The sequence below is a fragment of the Xyrauchen texanus genome, chromosome 37 (assembly GCF_025860055.1).
Source record: "Xyrauchen texanus isolate HMW12.3.18 chromosome 37, RBS_HiC_50CHRs, whole genome shotgun sequence".
Taxonomy (NCBI): domain Eukaryota; kingdom Metazoa; phylum Chordata; class Actinopteri; order Cypriniformes; family Catostomidae; genus Xyrauchen; species Xyrauchen texanus.
Window position 1 is genome coordinate 34,741,898 of NC_068312.1, and position 22,035 is coordinate 34,763,932.

Here is a 22,035-nt window from a genome sequence, read left to right on the forward strand (position 1 = left end):
CCTCGGTTCTCATTTTCACACTTCCATACTCTCTGGCTCGCAAACGGCCCCTGCTTTCATCACCACCCTGACAAGCAGCTGCGTGCATAAAAATGCAACATTAATTAATTGATGGGGGCAGATAAACATGCTCGCTCCGGTGAAAATAACTGGAAGGGAGCTGTCACTGAACTCACTGACTACTTTTTACATAACACACGCTATTTATTAGTGGTCTTAGAGGCCGAAAACAGCCAAAGAGAAACAACAGCTCTATGTTTTGTCTGCCCGTCTGGGGAGTGTCATGACTTAGAATGAAGGCTCACCAATGCGTTTACAAGCCAAACACTTTACGAGATAAGCGCTTCCTTTGAAGATGGCAAAAACATGCAATTTCAAATTAAGGATTACAGGGAGGCACAAAAAAAAAAAACTTGTTTATGGGTACCAGCCGTCTGCACAAAACAATAAAGAATGTCAACACAAGCAGCAAATAACACCACCCATATGCTGAACACAAGGTAAAAACCCACCACTCCTGAGGGACTAAAAGGGAGGAGGCATTTAGAGGGGAGACAATGGAGTCATAACAAGGGGGGAGTGAGTGTGTGTGTGTGAAAAAGAGAGAGAGTGAAAGAGACCCGTTCAGATTTCATTTCTCCGGGTCTGAAACTTGGTACAGCCTGGCAAAGAGACAGAATCCCAATTCAGACTCCTACAGTGGCACGCCACAACTCCCCGGAGGAATGGTACAATAACCGCAAGCTGCTGATACAGTAGCTGGAATACCACTGAGTAAATGTGTGATTAAACATCTAGTTATCTTCCAATTAAGCCTGAATACATTAGATCCACTACACAACAGGTTAGCATGGCATTTGTAGGTCTTTGACTAGTCACCTTGGACTAATTGGAGTCCTGGGAATACATTTTGAATCTGCCAACACAGCTGTCTGATAATATTGTTTCAATTGCATTGATATATACATACGCGTGTGTGTTGTAAACAAAAACACTTGGAAATAAACAGTTAAGAATCAGTTTTAAACCACATTTCATTGACTGGCACTTACAAAAAAGATTAAAACCTCATTTTTTTCTTCTTTATGAAGTGGGGAGAGTGAAGCTTGTTAAAGCTCATTCTTTAAACATAATTTAAGAGCCAAAAAAATTAAAAAAAATAAATGAATATTTTCAGAAGTCTCTGACTGCAGTGAACCTACTGAAAGGTTATTAAATATAAAATGAGAACAGAACATGCTGAACAACAAACAGCTGCAACACAAAGATGCATTATGTTGAGTCCACAGACAGCAACTAAATACTAAATGTCAGTCATGAGGGTTAAATTATGTAAACAATACAATATTCCTTTTCCCCACACCTTAACATGTAATTAACATATTAAGATATTTAATGTGACTATAACTCAATTTAGAACAATACAAAGCATTTTCATTCAAAAGAACGTCCTTCTTTAAGTTACACATTTCTTCTCTTTAAATAGTAAACAATGACTATGTTTAGAATGACAAGTTTAAGATAAAAAAAAAGCATCTGCAGAGCAGCAAATTCAGCGCACGCGATCCCAAAACACAAGAAAAGACTCAAAAGTTGTCCAGCGCATATTTCATACTCACTTCAGTCAGAGGCACAGCGTTTCATCCCCTTAGAAGTCAAAGCGATATATATATATATATAACTTGTTATAAAACAAAAGCGCTTGAAAGTGAACCCGGTAAATCCCATTATGCGTGTGCACTTTGTTGCAAAGCGGCTCACAGACACGGGCGAGCAGTACAGCGGCTCTGAAGAGAGTGGGCGGGTCTTCCCGAATACGTCATGAAACCGTTTTCAGTGGGGCGCTTATGGAGTAGGCGGGGTTGTCATTACTACAGGTGAATACGCTAAAAAGATTATTTTCCTTTAAAGATTCTGTCAACAATATTTATTTTATTTCTCTCTCTCCCTCTGTTTTTGAATATAACACACAACCACCATTACCTAAATTATGTAATTGAAATAGTTGTTCTCTCACATCTTTGTGTTCGCCCTGGGCTTTATAAACAACAAAAAAGATTCTGGGAGCGGCCCGTACATTTTAGCCAATCAGAAACGAGCTCTCTTTGTCAATCATTTTGTGCGCTCGGGTATGCTAACATTGGGTTGGCTGATATGTATTTGAAGGGCGGGGCTTTGGTGACGGAGCGTTGATAAAGTTAGAAAAATGTATAAAGTTGGCATAACGACTAAAATCGCTTTATCAAAACAACATCACCTTTGATCAAAATGGAACTGTCAAAGTAAATATAGAAACAAGCTTTTTTGTATTATAGTGACCAAATTTAAACGCATAAAATTCGCAAATTAGACAATCTCAGGCTATTAAATATGAACCCAACCGAAAATGTCACAATTTTAATTTTGGTTTAAATGTGATCAACAGTGATTAGTAAATGTAAGACTCTTTTGTCAAAAAGGCACATTTAGCAAAATGATAAACAAAAGACTTAACAGTATAAGCTTTTTGGTCCATTAAAATAAAATGGCAGGTATAAAAGATATATATATATATATACATACATACATACATAAAAAAAACTCTGACCTTTACCATCAATATCATAAAAAAAAAAGTGTCTCAAAAATTAGGCTTAGTCTGTACCAATTATAAAAATACATTTGCAAAAAAGAATGATGCTAACCAACAGGTGTAACATGCAAAGGTGATATCAAATTGTGTCAAAAAAAATTCCACTGGTTACTTTGTATTAGTTTAAAACTTTAACAGTTGTTATAACAGTATAGTACAAAGTCAAAATGGTTAAATCCAACCCAAATCTTTACTTTTGCCTGTGGTACCTACCCTTAATATTTAATGCTCACTCTCTCAGATGGAAATGTAAACAGTCTGCATTTAAAGCCACATCTTGGGTGGATTTGGGGTGTTCGAGTGGGGGGAGACTCGGACACGCCTCACCGCACCGCAGCTGGAGGGAGCAGATGGGGTTTGACACCCGCATGTTTCTGTTGCACCGGGGGTTTTGACACGGATACTGTCGAGTTCACACAATACCAATAGAAACAAACGTGTATCTCTTGAATGCCCCTCTTTTAGTCAATTCTTTGCCATCCGCTGGGCTTCATTTGTCAAATGTCACCCGGCTGTGACATTTCCCACGGTGTCACCCTACAAGTGTATTTAAAGGGATGTATTTTAAATACACCAGAGGGAGAATCATTACAGCAACATATGCACACCTTTCCACAAACATATGCACCCCCCCAGCAAAGAAAATACAATGGCTCATTGTATTTAGTTAGTGCCAGAGAAGAAAGTGATAGAAAGAGAGAGAGAGTCAGTGAAGGGGAGCAAGAGATGAGAGAGAAGGGCTCCCCAGTGGGCTTACTGATGAGTAGGCATGCAGGAGACCGGGGGGTGGGGTGGGGTTGGGGTTGTCTCAGCTGGGGCTGTTTGCTCAGCAGTGAAAACCTGTCATCAAGGATCTCATAAAATATTAATCCAGCGCACAAAGCGATGGAGGCACCAGACAGGGGCGAAGACGGACAGAGTGACCAGAGAAAAGAGAGAGAGAGAGACTGATGCAGAGCGCTAGCAAGCGTAATGAATGGACGGGGAGGGAGGGAGGTGGAGGGTGGTGGAGGGTGAAAGGGTGACATGCAGTAATTGGGGGGAAATCTGCACGACGGTGGGTGGAAACCATTATTGGCAGGTGGAACAAAAATGGATGCATCCCTGAAATAATGAAGTGAGGGGGAGGAGAGGATGCGAGGAAACACAAATTGTCTCTCATTTAATTACAATCACTTTCGAATAAAACGCTACCGGTTTGTGCATGACAATGGCACTGAATTAAAAATAGCAGTGCAGTATGACAGCGGAGGGCCGTGTTTGGAGGAATGGACTTGGGAGCGTATGTTCGCATAGGAAGTTTTGGCAGCAAACGGAGCAGCCCAACAGTTGTCTGTTTACACTCCTAGAGCCAAGGACTGAGCCCACAACAGAAGAATGCTGATTTGTTAGGAGGACTCTAAACTGCTCTTCATGTCCAAATACACACTGGCACAACCAGTGAATGGAGTGCACAGACTAAGAGAAAAACGCATTCTAACACACACACACACACCCTGAAGCAGACATCAATACATATCCACTGCATTAATATTCCGGAACAGAGGGCAAAGCTGTTAGAGATGCCTAAAATCAATAGTCAATATTATTCATATAGCTGGTTACTATGAGAGGTATGTCACACTGGGGACAGCGCAGAAATCTAAAAGAGAGGCCAACAGTTACAGCAAACAAACAACACACAAATTTAGAAAAGTGATGTTAAAGATGATAAAGTGTTCTTTTTTAAAGTTAAAATACTTGCATTTATCATCTCTTAAATTACAGAGACAACCATAAGCAGTGTTGGGTGTAATCCAATTATAAAAAAACTAGTTACAGTAATCAAATTAGGTCAAAAGTAGTGTAACACAATTTCAATTCTTGTAATTAGATTACAACTGACATTCAATTAATTGAATTACTTTAAGTGCATTAATAGGGTTACACTTATTTCAAAAATAATATTATTAAGCAGTGGTGGCTCAGCGGTTGAGGCTCTGGGTTACTGCTGACCAGAAGGTTGGAGGTTCAAGCCCCAACACTGCCAAGATACCACTGTTGGCCCCTTGAGCAAGGCCCTTGACCCTATCTGCTCCAGGGGCGCCGTATCATGGCTGACCCTGCTCTCTGACCCCAGCTTAGCTGGGATATGTGAAAAAAATAATAATTTCACTGTATATATGTAAAAATATATGTATAATGTGTGACAATAGATCTATTATTATTATTACAGTATGTTCATATGCAAGTCTGATTGAGTTTCTGTGTTTGCCCCATAACAAGTCATTGTAAGGGAGAAACATGTGGGGCTGAGTGGAGGAGGAAACAGAAACATTATTCTGAATATGTTAATTTGATATAGTGTTTTAGAAAGTAACTAAAAGGAATAGTTCACCCCTAAATAAAAATGCTCTTATCCTTTACTCACCCTCATGCCATCCCAGATGTGTATGACTTTCTTTCTTCTGCTGAATGAAGATTTTTAGAAGAATCTCTTCACTCCGTAGGTCCATACAATACATTTTTGAGCTCAAACTCAACATAAAAGGCAGCATATAAGTATTTCATAAGATTCGCATTCTTCATGCATATCGCCACCTAATGGGCAGGGAAAAAAGGACTTAATAAATATATAATGGCTTCAGAAGACTTGGAAAATAGCACGAGTCATTTGGAAGCTTGGCACACATGGTCACTGTCCTCCATTTGTCTTTGAAAACATACCAAAGAAAAAAATACAGCAAAAAAATAGCAAAAAATATGAATTTGTAATGACATTAAGGTGAAGGATGTTCATTTTGGGTAAGCTATTCCTTTAAAGGGCATGAGTGTATTAGAAATCTAAAAAAGTATTGAGAAACACAAAACTTTATTTAGAGAAAGAGAACAGAACGAGAACACAGTTTTGGCTGGACATGCATCTTCGCTGTAGCTCAAAATAAAGATGCATCAGCAAGTGCTGAACCTTGTGGTTTGTCTGGTGATGCATTATTACTCACAAAGCAGTTCAACAATCAGACCGCTGCACTTTGCAGAACCTGTGTTTGAATGTGGGTGTTGTTGTTGCTTTTTTATTCAAAGCAAAGCATTACAAATATCATCACACAGAATCGGCACCAAGGCTGGGCAATATAAACCCTTAATATTTTTCATCCTTTTGACGATATTCAATGTAACTTATGTTATTCTGTATTTATCAACATTATTCTCTCATTATTATTCTCAATCAACAGCATTTGTGGCATAATGTTGACTACAAAAGTTAAATAATTGGGGTTGCAGTTACATCTAACAATGGAACTGAATAGGCCAATCCGAACAACACACAGCCAGTGTCGACTGAGATTAACTTGAACCCTGGAATATTCTTTAAATCAGGGTATTGAAGAAAAAGTGGAAAAGAGATGAGTGATTGAAAAACATTAATAAACAAATGGAACAGAAAAAACAAACAGAATGCAATAATACCCCTCTGTGCCACTGCATGCCAGGCAGTGCCCAAAGAGTCTCTCATAATCGAGGGCATCCAAAATTCACTCAACTTTTTTCCCCCGGTCTCTCCATTGGACTTTTCTATCATCCCATCTCTCCGACAGAACAGTCCAGTCACGGAAAGCTGCTTAAATGCGCAAACCACATGCCTATTACAATATCAAAGTGGGCCTTGATAAAGATGACAGTGTGTATGTTAACGGAAGCGCCGTGACCTCCCTGCATGTTGGATGGCCCTCGTCACGGTGTGAATGGCTCTACTGTGGCTGGACATGACCGATGACCTCTTTCTGCAGCAGAGTTTCCTTTATACATGACGAGCCAAATATCTCACTCGCTCTCATTTCAACTCAGTTTGCGTTTCTCATCCAGAAGCCCCTGAGGCTACAGCAGATGAGAAATACGTTTCTCTGCACCTCACATGCGATATTAAAGTGTCTTCTCTTTGGAACGCTTTGTCACAGCAGTTGGGATTCGTTAATCGACTATGAATTGAAAATATTAATAATTGATGTGTTGTTGCAAATTTGAACAGTTGGAGGAAAAACAACAGTAAATGGGACTAAAAAGGAATACATTTGGCAACTGCATAAACTCAGAAACACAATAGACATTAGAAGCAAGATTGATCAAGAAGAACACATGACAATACGGAATAGCTAGATTTGAACATTTTATAAAGATGTGAGTGGTGCTTACCCATGCAAAAGTGAGTGGTTTGTAGTGTATTGCAATGCAGTTACTAGGCTGTTCTGATAACCTGCTTGGGTGATCTGGGTGATTACTTCCTAGCCCAAGTCTAAAGAGCTCACCAAATCGCTTCAAAACTTTTATCACCAAAAACAAATTTTTAATCTTTATTTTAACAATCCCGATATCAATTCTTAAAATCACAAGATCTATCTTCTACAGAGTTACGGTAATGCGCAAATACTTACAAAATCAGTCTTGGTGATGTATTAATATAAATAGTCATTTATGTCTAAAGTGAATGTGAACAGCAGTAAAGTGTATTTATATCAATATATCAGACTTGTGGTGTAAATTCAGCCTAAAGACCTGCTGCTTTCTAGTGTGTTGTTCATTTTTTTATCAAACAACAAAAATGAGAAAACTACTCTGCTCTGCTCTTGGCTGGGCTAACTTTAGTAGCTTTAAAAAGTATAAATGTATTATAATTATACAGTCTTATCTGATTTTCACGAGAATGCTAATCCTAAGCGCATTTTTCATGCTAAGCATAGAACGCAAGTAGGCATGGGTGGGAGTGCTTGCGCTATCTGTGGGTGTATTGAATGTTAAGGAAGTGGTGCAAAGCACAATATGCTATTTTCTTGAGAAATATGTCATTGTATGAAGCTGTTTTGAGAACCACATCTAATCTCGGCGAAAAGTCTTAAATCTGTTCCTGCATTTGCAGTTAGGGGATTCCACCAGCATATTTGATCAAAGCGCTATCAATCACTTTTAATTCTGACGACTACGACTACTACTACTACTGACACAATATAAAATATCAATCGACAGAGATTTTGCTATATCGTGTATATCGAGATATGTAAATATCCATGTGCGCAACGTGACCGTAACTATCAGTGGGCACACTTCCCGTGAAACTGCTCGAGCAGGAAATTAATTTGCCGGTTATTTGCACGCACTGGTTTAATGCCAGATTTTCTAAAGGATTTTTGCAGATCAGGCAACGTCACAAAATCCGCCCACAAACTCGTGGCTTATTCTTTGCTATTCTGATTTTGCGGGCTGGTTCTAAGCGCTCTACAGCGGAGGATGCTTAAGTCCACCGTGCTCTGACTGACACATGCTGCCGGGACAGCGTCACTGTGATCCAGACACCTGGAGCATCTCTTTAACGTGCCGAGGTGCACTTGACTACAACACACATCTTTTGATACAAAAGAAAAGTTACGAAAATTAAGGGGAGCTTGTTATTAAAAAAGGTGTGACATCTGGTTCACAAAAGCGGACACAGATTCGCAAAATTTAATCTGTAAACTGTCGCATGACGATAATCACTTGTGGTAATACAAACAATCTGTTTTAATAATTTAAAAGGAAGCACGCTAAAGAATATTATGAAAGCCAAAAGATGCGCTCTGTATTACTTCTGTCTATTAAAAAAAAAATTATATGTATTTTTTGCTAGAAGTGTTTATAAATACATTTAAAATAAATGTAATGCTCTTCTTTAAAAATAAAAAAGACGTGTTATTTTCGTTGTGTATTTTTTTTAACTAAAATTATGTAATTTTTTGTTACTTTGAAAAGATCTTCAGTTTCTTGAGGAAAGTTAATAATAATACTGGTCAACAACATATCAGACTGAAATGTGGCTGTAAAGCAGTCAATGGAAAGGAGGAGGAGAGAACCGGCTTGACGATATAAATAATATTTTAATAATAATCTTAAACAAAAGGACACAAACACACACATCACGGTCCATAAACTATCTCTCTCTCCCGCGACAATCCTCCCGCAGTCGGCCTTTATCCCTCTCGGAGGCTTGATTAGCCTGATAAGGGACCGGGTGTGTATGATCACGATCCGGCCCCGCCCTCCGCCCTGCCACAGTAGCATAATGTGAAATTGAGTATTATGGTAATGTTGATTTAAAACGGAGTGTTTATTTTATTTTTAAATTTGTTTGTCAAGTTCTAATTAAAGAGAAAATTATGGAAGTAGTAGGAAGTTGTTTTCATTTAAAAAGTATTTATTTCACTGACTAGATCTTCCAAAAATAGGCATTACAATATGGTTATTTATTATGTTAACCAATTTTCAAGGTTGAAAGTAAACATACAAAACATACAAAATCGCAGCGCAGGCAACAAACGGAGCAGGAAATCCATTGCATTCATCCCATTTATACAACCAAATTCTTATGAAATGTCTGTCTTCACTTATATTGATGTTGCTTGACATGAAATGAAATATATAGTAGGATACAAAGGGTGCAATAACCGGAGTAGAACCTCTTAAATTGTACTTAACCCAGCCCGTTAGCTCTTTGAGCACGTAGTTTGCTAGCACGAAAATATAAAAATGCCATGGCCACTGACTTTGCGCATATGACATACCACATAGCGCTGCGCTTAAGATATAGCTCTCTTAAAATAGGGCCCTATGACTTAAATATACCCAAATTAAATCAGAATGAAATTAAAGCGGGAACTCTGCATCGGTACCCAGCCCTAAAGTCACTATGATGTTCTCTTCCCTTAATACTATATAACTCCCTCTTTCTAGGCTTTTTTTTAAACCCGTTTTATAATACGCCCGGCAAAAATAATAAGTTTGATTGCTTAGGAAAGTAAGCAATCTTATAGTGGTATGCCTTAGCACACTTTTCCATGTGGGTTATTTGTGATTCTCTTTACACAACACAACTTTTCAGATGTAACCCTGGAGGACAGTCCCAGACACACAATGGGTGTGCTCACTAGGACCCTTGGTACAGCAGACAAATGCCAAAGGCAAGATACACAGTGAAAGAAAGTGGGAGAGAGGGGGGGTCTCATGGCTGCCAGATCACCTCAACCCTGTCAATGTGGTAAAACAGGTTTGACAATGAAGGCAAACAACATTGCAGCAGAACAAAAGAACATATTTGATCCCTGAACAACTCTCAATTACCGACCCCCCAGAAAAGAACATCTTCTATTATTACCACAACCTACAATATGCCACAAGACCCTGGCAGCGTTGCCATAAATCAAAAGAGATTCAATTACAGAGAGCACATCGCAACGCAATCGTATCAGAACTGCAAAATGGGAGCAAAAGACAATTTTTTGGCTTTACTAAGAAAGAATAAGCAATCACTCATCTCAACATGAGGTGATCAAAATGCAGGAAAAGAGGCATTCATTTACACACAGCTACTTCTAGAAGTCATGTTGCAACATTTACATGCAATAAAGGCATGTTTTGCTTCCACAGTACTTTGAGCTCAATCTGCAAAGGATCTGTGTGCAAACAAGATATGTAGCATCCCATAGAATATCCAAATAAACAAAGTACCTCTGCTGTTTTTTAAAGAATATTCTAGGTTAAAGGAATATTACATTACGACAAATGAAAATTGTCATCATTTACTGACCCATATATTGTTCCACACACGTACGTCTTTCTTCCATGAAACAAAAGGTGTTTTTAAAATGTTTTTGGTGTTCTTTCCAAAGCAATGAAAGCAGACAGTGACCAGGGGCTGTCAACGGTCTCTGAAACACCATAAAAGTATGGTAAAAGACGTCGCTATATTGCAAGGCTTCTGAAGCCACATGATAGCTTTGAAGAGCGGACCAAAATATAATTCGTTATTTGCTGAAAATCCCCCCTACTACAGCTCTCAAATCACATACTGTGTGCGCACATTAAAACTTCCAAGTCAAGCATCATCATCCCAGGTTGGACAGCATTAGTTCTTGCGTGTCTCGTAACCATTTTTGATGTGCCAGTTTGAGTATGCTGTAGTGCAGATGAGATTTGTGTCGCCGGTTCTTAATCATAGTGTATTTTTTTATTTAATTTAATTTTTTACATTTTTTTGCAGTTCAGACTCATTTTGTTGGAAATGAAGAATTAGCTTCATACCACATGACCAACATTTGCTTTTGAACCATTTGTATACAATTTATAATGTAATGGAGTCACATTGAGAGCCCCATATCTCTGTGATTTAACCATAGAGGGCCATGAATATGAGGTTACCAAAAGAGAAGATAGTTTTGAACCAGAATCTAAAAGAACCTGAAGATATTTTAAATACTTCTAGAGTTATAGGCACTCGAATTCAGAAAAACAATACAAAAAAAAAGTGTTTCCCACCCCAAGTTTATTGTAATATTTTAGTGTCACATGTGTACCCTTGATGGTGTTTTGTGTTTGTGTGAAAGACACTGAACTTTCTCTAAATTAATGCTCTAGAAAGAACCAATCTTGATGAACTTTAAGTCACGATGTGGCCTTTTGTTGTTACTATGGTGATTAACAATATATTTTAAAGTGAAAAAGCATACTTTAATAGTTACAGAAGGTTAGTATATCAAGTTTATACCATTTAATAATATAAATGTTATTTAACCGAAAAATCGACAGGCATCACAATTACACCCCATAATGCCTGAAACATTGTCATCATATTTGTTATGGTACATTTCTGGCAAGCACAGCTGCCGGTATTGTTCCTGAAATGTAAAAAAAAAATTCCTAAGCTTCCATGTGCAGTTTTTGCAAACTGAGTGACGAGACATAGATGCTGTTCATAGCACTGAAGTTGTAATTAACCCAGAATATTCCTGTAATACTTCAGTGACACACATATCTGGGATTCTTTAGAAAAATCAATACCACAAAGGATGCAATAGTTCCGACTGGTTTAACGGCTTGGCGAGTCGTATGTATGTGCGTAAAACAGATGCTGCACTGCTCAGACAGCTGTGGAGTAAAGGCACCAATTACAGTGGCAGCGCTGCCTCTCACACACAATATTCCACACTCTATAATCTACCCTGCAAATCTCACTCCCACACAGTGTCAAAGGGGAGCGAGAGAACGAGAAACAGAGAGAAAAACAGACATGGAGAGTGAGACATAAGGGTTAGAGACATGCCGAGAGCAAACAAGAGAAAGATAGATGGATTGAAGAGGGCTGAAGGACAGGAGAGTGAGGATAGAAGAGTGAAAACACAGAGAAACATATGGGCTGTGTTCGAAAGCTGAAAAATGTTCCCCTCACAGTCAGTAAACTGAGGTAGAAAGTCTCCGTCACCATTCACTTTTAGTTCTGTACAATGAAAATGAATTATTTCCAACTCTCTTTATGTTCTATGGAAGAAAGAAAGTCATATGGATTTGGAACAAATATGAGAGCGAGTAAATGATGACAGAATTTCAATTTTGAGATAACTATCCCTTTAAGTCTTTGACTTACTGGGAAGCAAGGCAGCAAGGCTACTACCTACAGTTTCAGACACAACCATGAAAACAGGCAAACAGAAAGTCAGAAAGTGAGCAGAGCAAACAGGAAGTAGAGGAAGTCAGCATAGAGAAACAAAAAGTAGAAAGTAGCAGACAACTCTGGAGAGCAAGAGAGAGAGACAGAGGCAGAGAGTAAGGAAGAGGGTGTTCGCATGTGGAGAAGCAGATTATGGCTTTTCTGTCTTATCACTGTCATTTAAGTGCTACATGAGAAGATGTTCAGGATGTGATCACAGAGGCCTGGAGAGAGAGAACGGGCTCCATATCCTCCCAAAACCAGCCTGGGAAGAATGTCTGCCACAAAGAGCCCATCACGGATACAAATACGCTAACACAAACTAGCTCCAATGAGCACTTGCTCACCAACGAGCCACAAGCATGCTGCCTTGTTATTAACTAGAAGAGTAAATCAACAGAGAAAGACTAGACCACTCCAGGGAGAAGAGAGAGAGAGAGAGCTCTGTCGTGGGTGCTAATTTTCCATTCTAAATGCCCCTGTCTACACGCTAACTGTTTTAGCTCTGTTCAGAGTCCTAGTGGGCTGCCTACTTAGAAACATAATTATACATGAAATGCATAAAATACTGTCTAAGGCCAGAAACATACTTTACACAAATATGCGTCCGAAAACGCGAGAGCTTGGCCAAATGCTTTGTCCAATTAAACATACAAAACGCGTGTTCTTGCGTTACTGTTGCTGTAATAAACCTTTGTACTCAAGGGGGCGATAATGTTACCTTTAAGTCTTTCCCATTAAACTGGATTTGTTATTACAAGTAAGTAAGTAGCTATAAATATAAAGACTTCAACTTACCTCCTCAGCAATATTCTCTTCAAACTGTTGCTATTCATGACAGTAGTTGACTTAAAAGAAACAAGGCACCTTAGCAGTGAACCAGATCATACTAATCTCGCTACAGTGCCCCTTGTGGCAACGTTGAGACTGCAATGCGTAGTACATGCATTTTGTTATGAACTGCGGCCTGGCGTGTTTTGGAACACAATAACACACAAAATCGAGCTTGCATAGACAGCAGCATCTGTGTTCACGTACTTGTGTAAAGTATTGCGGTGTCCCAAATGACGCACTATACACTATGCACTCAGCTATGAAGTGTATACATTTTCAAAGTGTATCTACTGAAAGTAACACTTAACATTTTTAAAATGGACATTTATTCATTTTTATATCCTATATTTTGTATGTAATGAGACTTCACATCAGGTGACGAACCCCTGAAAGTGCACGTTTAGATAGATTTTTTTTTTACATACTGTTCTCTCTCATAAATTTAAATGTGTGTAAATACCAACATCATCATATATGTCTAAAGGCCAGAAGTCTGTCATGCAAAACATGAGTTCATTGATGTCATTAAATCAGTCCGTAACTCCTGGTTGGAGGTTTCCGTAAATATGTAGTTTATATGCAAGGATGCATTCTACCTAATTTAATGGTGCAATGCTCAAATATTTAGCAGTACATAAATTGTGACTTAGTGCCCATTTAAGCCACAACTAGGCTAAGTTGTAACTTACGTAGCCTATAGCTGGTGCAACTGGCCCCAGGATTCTTACCCCTGTCCTTTAGATCGCAATTGCAGATCTATCAGTTGAGCTACCTCACAATTTGATCACACTCAAGCTTGTAAATGTAGTTGGTTATGTAATGCATAGTTTAAAATGTACCATGTTACAAGTCATGCGCTATAGTAAAAGTGTTTTGGTATCATAAGTTAGCAAAGTTAGTGTGACGAACAGGGCAAAGCTTAAGTGTTTATAAATGGATCTAAATGGGGGGCCTGGGTAGCTCAGCGAGTAAAGGCGCTGACTACCACCCCTGGTGCCCCGATTGCTAGGGTGGGTAGAGTCACCTTGTTTTAACCTCCTCGTGGTCGCTATAATGTGGTTCGCTCTCGGTGGGGCACGTGGTGAGTTGTGCATGGATGCTGTGGAGGATAGCGTGAAGCCTCCACACACGCTATGTCTCCGTGGTAACGCACTCAACAAGCCACATGATAAGATGCGCGGGTTGACGGTCTTAGACGCAGAGGCAACTGAGATTCGTCCTCCGCCACCACAAGGACTTAGAGCGCATTGGGAATTGGGCATTCCAAAATTGGGGAGAAAAAGAGGAGAAAATAAAATAAAAAAATGTATCTAAAGAATCTGCCGTGTTACTCACGTTACATTTGTGTGAAAGTGAATAAAAGTCATTGTTGCGCCTCTAGTGTTCATTTCACCGGGAAGGTTTTGCAAAAATATAGGCATTGTAACGTGATTCTATAAGACCAGGTTATTACCAACAAATCAAATTACCAATAGAAATTCCTTTAAAAAAAAGTTTTACCTCCCAATGATTGAATAAATCGCACATGCTTTTCACGTGCTTTGTGTCTATGTTCAACATTCAAAATTAGTGAGTTAGTCAAATCTTTGTAAACAGGCAATAGACAGACAGCACTGCAGCTCAATAGGTTTTGAAAGAGAGCCGTTGAGTTGTTAAAGAGATTCACTCTTTAGACAGAAACACAAAAGGCAAATTGGCATTGCAACCTCATGCCCTCTTGACCCCGTTTGGTGGTTAAAAAGCCAAACTTCATTTCACACCTCAGAGAAAAACAGACTGAAGTGACCACATGCACTCAAAAGCAGCGAGTGGACAGAGAGTGGGAGAGAGAGAGAGAGAGAGAGACAGAGGGGGGGCTAGACAATAGCAGGAAAATAACTCAGAGTCCTAGAGAGGAAGAGACCAGCAGAAAAACAAAAAGACAGACAGAGAGAGAGACATTGTGATGAAGAAGTTTTGCGTGGTGCACACACACATCCAGCCGACGACCTTTCCCGTTTTACACAGTGGTTTCATTGTAAAGTGCTCATGTGGCTGCTGTAACCAAAACAAATAAAAACACTTAAAAACAGCTGCGAAATCTATTCATCAGAGTCTGTGTCCATAAACAGTGGCTAAATGAGTGCGGGAGAGACACAGATTATGGGCGTGTGGAACCAAATGCATCTCAGTGTGTTAAAAACAGCTCTGGGATAAGCAGGCCACGCATTTATGGGAGATGGAGCTTTATTAAACATTTGGGGTGGAAAAAGCCCTGCTTCACCATAAGATAACTATGTGGGCTGGAAAAAGTGAGAAAAGGCAAGAAAGAATAGAGAACAAGCCAAAAGAGAGATTGATTGAGAGAGAGAGTGATTGAGAGAGAGCAAACCATCATAATATTAGTGTTAATATAAAAGTGAAATCTCAAGCGGTTTGAACATATTGAGTCACCACCCAGAGGACACTTTTAACTCTGAGGTTACTCTTTCTGTTCAAGAGATTTAATTGAGTTCTCAATTATGCTTTACTTAAAGTCAACATGAAAATTCACTTGCCACCCATTTTAAAATCATAATGTGATGTATTCCCAAAATATCACATCGGCACATTTAAGGTAAAAATGTCAGGTGGATTTGATCCATTGTCGATTGGATCCAGACCTATATGTGAGTTTGCAGTGGATCGACTATGCACTTTTGAGGAGTTGTGGAGACTGAGACTGAAAAAATGCTTGAATAGCTATTTGACTATTGGTTAAATAATAACCATCACCCAAAATCCCATGCAACCTAGGTGATATTTTTATATAAATGTCTCCATTTGCTGTCCATTTAATCTAATTTCTGTCTAGGAGAAACAAATAATAACAAGGTTTTATGAGATAGGCACACATGAACGGCAACAGAAAGTTGTATTTACTAACAGGACTCTTAGATTTTGTTTTTATTCCCAACTTTTTGAATTGGGGCCATGTTGATTAAAACAATCACGGTGGAAGCGAATAGGTACTGGTCATAATTACGTTTTTATTGTAAGAGTTATTGGTACTATTTAGTTGGTATGCAACGAAGCCGAGGGAATTCATTTTCTGAAATACTGTTGCGTTCCTTCACAAAAAAGTTTTGCAGTCACCCATAATAATTTGCGTTCCCTCACAATTCGTTTTGCATTCTCTCGTAATACCTTTATCCATTACTTACGAAAATTAATCTTGGTCTTCCTACAGTATTAATAGTTAATGTATGGTATTTGTAGTAAAACTATGGTAATCACAAAATGTACATGACCATTTACCACTATAGTAAAACTAGGGCTGTCAATGTCAAAATATTTGCATTTACATATCAATGAACATACCTCTATTATTGCCTTACTTTTGGGCTTTTGGAGCGTCTTTGGTTGCATCCCATCTCCCTAGTTTTAAGCATCTCTAGTCATGTTTTTAGGACGCTGTGTTAAGTTTAACATAGTTTAAACGTTGACAACGTGAGTTTTTAGAGTGCAAAAGCATGCACTGAGGCATGCACTGACGCTGCGTGCTCATTGGTTTAACAAGACGTGTTGCCTGTACAGCTGGAGTGCTGACTGCCCCCTAATGCATCAAGGTGGTACATCACGGATCAACTGTGGTGTGTATTATTGGTGATCAAAGCGCAGTGTGTGCATGTCGGGGCGGCTCTGTGGTTAAAGGTGCATTTAAGGTGGGGCGGGGCAGTGGGTGTGTCTTCAAAGGGTTGTGGAACCCACAGATTTCCTCCCAACATCAGTGAATTACTTCGATGGTAGGAACTTCCCTCATTATTGCACTAAATTTACATGTTGAATTGACAGCACCAAGTAAAACCTTTTTTTGGTAGAATGATGAAGATAGTTATTACCATAGTTTGATTTTTTTTGTCTTTGTGTGAAAAAGAAAGAAATATGAAATTGCCCAAAACATTTCTATTATATTCCAACCACAATTTACTTGAATGCACCCATTTTGTAATTACGACTTCCAAACTCATAACTAGGAACTTCCCAGTAGGACTTGAAAGGCAGTAATAGCCCCTGATGATAATGTGATGCTACAGCAGGACTGAACAACCTTTTAGAGGGGTTTAAGTTTGAAGAGCTCTCTTCATGTGAAGAGCGCAGTCTGCCATATTTCAAAGCACACAGAGAGAGTGGCAGCACAAGCAACCACCTACGCCAGCTTCTACTGTAACCACACTATCATCCTAAATCATCCAGTTGCGCTTTCATTGCAGCGATTTTGGCGACAGTCTGGAAAAACTGCCTAGCACTGGAACCAAACCAGAAGCTAAGTACCTTGTTTATGTCAAAATCTGCTTTAAATTATTACGGACTAAAACCTCAAACTGTGTGGTATCTCCAATCCTCAGATAGAAGATGTTACAGCAATTGTAGCTTTTTTTTTCTGGTTATCAATATTATGCCACAAATGCTGTCTATTAAGCTTAACTTATGTTGAACCTGGTATATTCCTTTAAGTACAAAAAAAAAAAAACCAACAAAAAAGAGAGGGGATTGTTCCGAAAAATAGCCTGGAACATGCACTGAAATAAAAATTGTGCCCTGCTAAAACAAACAACTGCTGTGGGTTTCAAAGAAATTGAGATGCACGATTCTAGAATAGGCTACAATTAATTACAGCTTATATGGAGATTATGTTATTATTTGGAAAGGAAGAGAGGTGCCCAACCGGAACCCCGCCAGGAAAATGCACGGGATATCAAAAAAGTCATACATTTTTAATGGCACCTTGAGCACAACCGTGACAGAAGTTGCACAATTGTGCTGGCTGTATTATGACAGGCAATTGGGAGAGAAACGCAGCAGTTGGTGCGATCCAAGAGCTTTTTAGGCAAACACACACACACACACACACACACACACACACACACACACACACACACACACACACACACACACACACACACGCGTATACACACTCTGTCACCACACTTGACAAGATCCGTGTCAGAGCCGGGAGCTTCCTAATCTGTCTGCACCCAGAGAGAAGGCCCGGATCTCTGCCTTAATCTCCCGAGATCTGCTGCTACTGCTGCGGGGAAATCCCTCGGTCCCACAACCTGTCGAAGACACACCCACTGCCCCGCCCCACCTTAAATGCACCTCTAACCACAGAGCCACCCCGACATGCACACACTGCACTTTGATCATTGCTAATACATGCCACAGTTGATCCGTGAACATACCAAATGACCCATTATGATATCACAAAAGCAGGTTGCAAAACAAACGAAGATCCAAGACTGGCCACAATGGTCTGATGTGATGTTATCAGGGAGCGGTCTGTAAATAAGTTTCATGTTGATATTCATCTGAAATTCATGAGCCACCTAATACAGATTTAACCACAGGGGCGTATGTGTTTGTTGTCTGGACATTGACACAGAGATAATTCCCATCATATGATTTTGCTTCATGAAGAAACACATTTAAAGGGATAGTTCTTATAAAAATGAAATTCGGTTCCACGTGAAATGTATATGAAGATTTTTGACCCCATGGAACACAAAACTAGTTATTTTGCAGAATGACCAGGCTGCTCTTTTTTTATTCAAAGAAAAAGAACAACATTGTTCCATAAAGAACAAAAAATACCATAAACTTAGTAATACAATGCAAGTGAATGGGTGCCAAAATTTTGAAGCTCCAAAAATCCCATCAATCAGCATAAGGTAATCCATAAGACTCCAGTGGATAAATCCATGTCTTCAGAAGTGATATGATAGGTGTGGGTGAGAAACAGATCAATATTTAAGTCTTTATTTACTATAATTTCTCCACCCTGCTCAGTCAATCTCAACTTTCACTTTCACACTCTTATTCATGTGATTCACATTCTTCATGTATACCGCCCCCTACTGGGCAGGTAGAAGAATTTCTATCAAAAAGCACTTAAATATATTGATCTGTTTCTTACCTGCACCTATTATACCACATCTGAAAATATGATTAAAACACTAGAGTCTTATGGATAACTTTTATGCAGCCTTTGGGGTTTTTTTGGAGCATCAAAATGTTGGCACCCATTCCCTTGCATTGTATGGACCTACAGAGCTGAGATATTCTTCTAAAAATCTTAATTTGTGTTCTGTAGAAGAAAGAAAGACATAGACATACACAGGATGGCATGAGGGTGAGTAAAATGATGTGAGAAATTTCATTTTTGGGTGAACTATCCCTAAACTGTTTCTCGGTTATATTGTGAACTTGCCAGGTATGAATGTGAGAAAGTGTGAATGATTATTGAGAGATATTGCAAGATTTTCAAAGAATAACTTAATTTCATGGCTTTAAAAGACTTGGAATGTAGGGTATGAGACTTTCATTATATGGTAAAGAGCAGCCTAGACATTGTGCTTGCTAACTATTTTGTGTTCCATGGAAGAAGAAGAAAAATCAATTATACATGTTTTAAACAGCCTGATCTCATTCAATTTCAGTAACAACATTTTTGTAAAATTATATTACGTTGCTCCTTACACGTATCGCGGTGGTTCCAAGATGAAATTTAACATGATGGTTTTTTAGGTTAATGCACTTTCTATAGAGTTCTAAATCAACAAAACTTACCTCCCTACCCTAAAACTTAAACCTCAACTTAACCGATAGTATCATAAAAAGTAAATGTGACAAGAAAAATGCAATTGCTGAAGCAACCATGTCACTTTGTGGTGTTTCTATGACACATTCGGCTCACAAGTCGACTCGTAATTCGGTTCATTGCATCGCAAGTGCAACGCTTTATCACGCAAATTGATCATACTCAAACAAACTTGTAAATGTAGCTGTTATGCATTGCAACCGTTAAAAGTCATGCATGTAATAAAAGTGTTTCGATATCATAAGATTGCAATGTGTGAGCAACAGGGCGAAAGATACGCATTAGTGAACAGATAATCTGCACTTCTAATCGTGATTTGTGTGAAAGTGAATAAAAATAATTGTTGTTGTAGCTCCTCTAGGGTTAATTTCATCAGGAATGTGCCAGAATACGTACAACGAGCCACGACCACGTAGAAATAATTTAGCAAATATGTAGGTGTAACGTCATTCTATAAGGCCAGGTTCATTTTGAACAACATGAGGGTAAGTAAATGATGCCAGAATTTTAATTTTTGTGTGAATTATTACTTTAATTCTCAAAGCTCCAACTGATGACAACTTCAAAACAAGCTCAGAAAATGCTTAATGCTGGATTTAAAAGGAGTTCCCGTCTAGAGTCTGGAAGAAACGTTTTGTTTTTGCAACAGTGGCCTGGGAAGTTTCAAATCTGGGACGCGCGCACGCACACACACAATTGCCATAAGCGCTAATCTCCCAACACGTGGATCACATATTCTTTGCATGTTGCCAGGGATAAGACATTAAATAGCAAGGGTGAGTTAATCTAGTTCTGGAGCAGGTGTACGCACACAAGCATGGTAAAATCTGCCCTCCCCTCTCTCCCTTTGGCTGCTTGCGGAGTCTCGTCGTGCGTTTTCTCTTGTGTTTTTGGGTCCCCCTCCCCCTATCCCGGCTGTCATTCTCGTCCACTCATAGCACACACACACACACACACACACACACACACACACACACACACACACACACACACACACATACACATACACACACACACACACACACACACACACACACACACACACACACAACATAAACACTGGCACACAGACTTCAGTTTGACTGGACAGACCTGTATGCCCACTTCCCGTGCTTATTTACATTGTTTATCATTGCAATGGGATTTTGCATACTTGTGTGAATGTGTAGTATAGTACTCTACAAACGGACCCAAACGCCACAATAGTATCTAAAGTAACATCAACCGTTAAAACAAGCTAGCAACATAAAATTGCAACAACGGCAGTTAAAGGCTCTCGAGAAAATTGTTACCATACACCTCAGTTACCATTCACTTTCATTGTATGAAAAAAAGATTCAATGACACTGAATGGTGACTGAGGCTAAAATCTGTCTTACATCTCCGTTACAATCGAGAAAGTTACACAGGTTTGGAATAACATGAGGATGAGTAAATGATGACAGTTGAGTATATGATAACTTTCATTTTTGAGTGAATTATCCCTTTAAAAACAGATTAGCAGCACAAAATCATAACATTGGGTGTTAAAGGCTTGTGAGAAAATTGACTCATTGTAAAACAGACTATATCTAATAGACACTTCATATCAAAAGGGTGCTGCTTAATTTAATTTCACGGAGTCAATCTTTGTGCTCTGCAGAGCAACAGTGATCCTCGGGATAACCCTGAATTCGTCCATGACTGATTAACAATGGTCTAACAGATGTCTCCTTTGTGCAACGTGTGTGTGTGTGTATGTATATTTGTTAGAGTTGGGGGTTGGTAGGTAGGCTGGTCAGTGTGTGTGTGTGTGTGTGTGTGTGTGTGTGTGTCATCCTTTTAAAAAGGAAATCCCATTATAATCCAGACTGAGTACGGAGGGCAGTCAATGTCAAACTCGCAAGCTCTTCAGCATCTCCAGATTTAAGCATTGTGAATGAAAGTTAAACCATTGGATGGAGACCTGTACACGGGCTTCTTCATGGCTAACCATTATGAACTACACCACACTGCTTAGCACCATCTTAATCAGATGTAGTTCAAATATTTCACACTCTGTATGCAAGTAATTCATTTAGCACATAATAATCACCAATATTTTATGGAAATTGTCACACTGATTCCCACATAATTAGCGCAATTCAATTCCAAGTCTATTTTTTCTATGGCGTATCTTGTTATGACTTTCTAGATCAATATATTTGGTTAGGGCGTATACCGGCACACAACACTCAACAGAAATGCACATTAGTCATTTCTGTGCATGTGTGTAGTTGATATGCAATGCTTTTGGGAAACTATTTTAAACAGCATTTCCCTACATATATATATATACACACACACACACATATACACACATATATTTAGCGCATGCATCTTTTCTGAACTCATATTGAGAAACTAATATTTGTACATTCAAAAAGTCACACTGCATGACTACTTAAAATGAAACTGAGAAGGCAAAGGGTGAAAAACCTATAA

At 39.0% G+C, this 22,035-nt stretch overlaps 1 protein-coding gene across 3 annotated transcripts in view; it reads right to left on the reverse strand.

The window, feature by feature from the left end:
- LOC127631025 (plexin-B1-like) overlaps positions 1–22,035 on the reverse strand; it is an 84,828-nt gene that overhangs the window by 58,595 nt on the left and 4,198 nt on the right. Inside the window, exon 1 of one of the 3 annotated variants that reach the window (XM_052108965.1) lies at positions 1,620–1,738. The exons of the other annotated variants lie outside the window; for them this stretch is intronic. The gene's annotated coding sequence lies outside the window, so the exon portion shown is untranslated. Of the gene's footprint in view, positions 1–1,619; positions 1,739–22,035 lie in introns of those variants that run through there. 3 annotated transcript variants of the gene reach the window in all.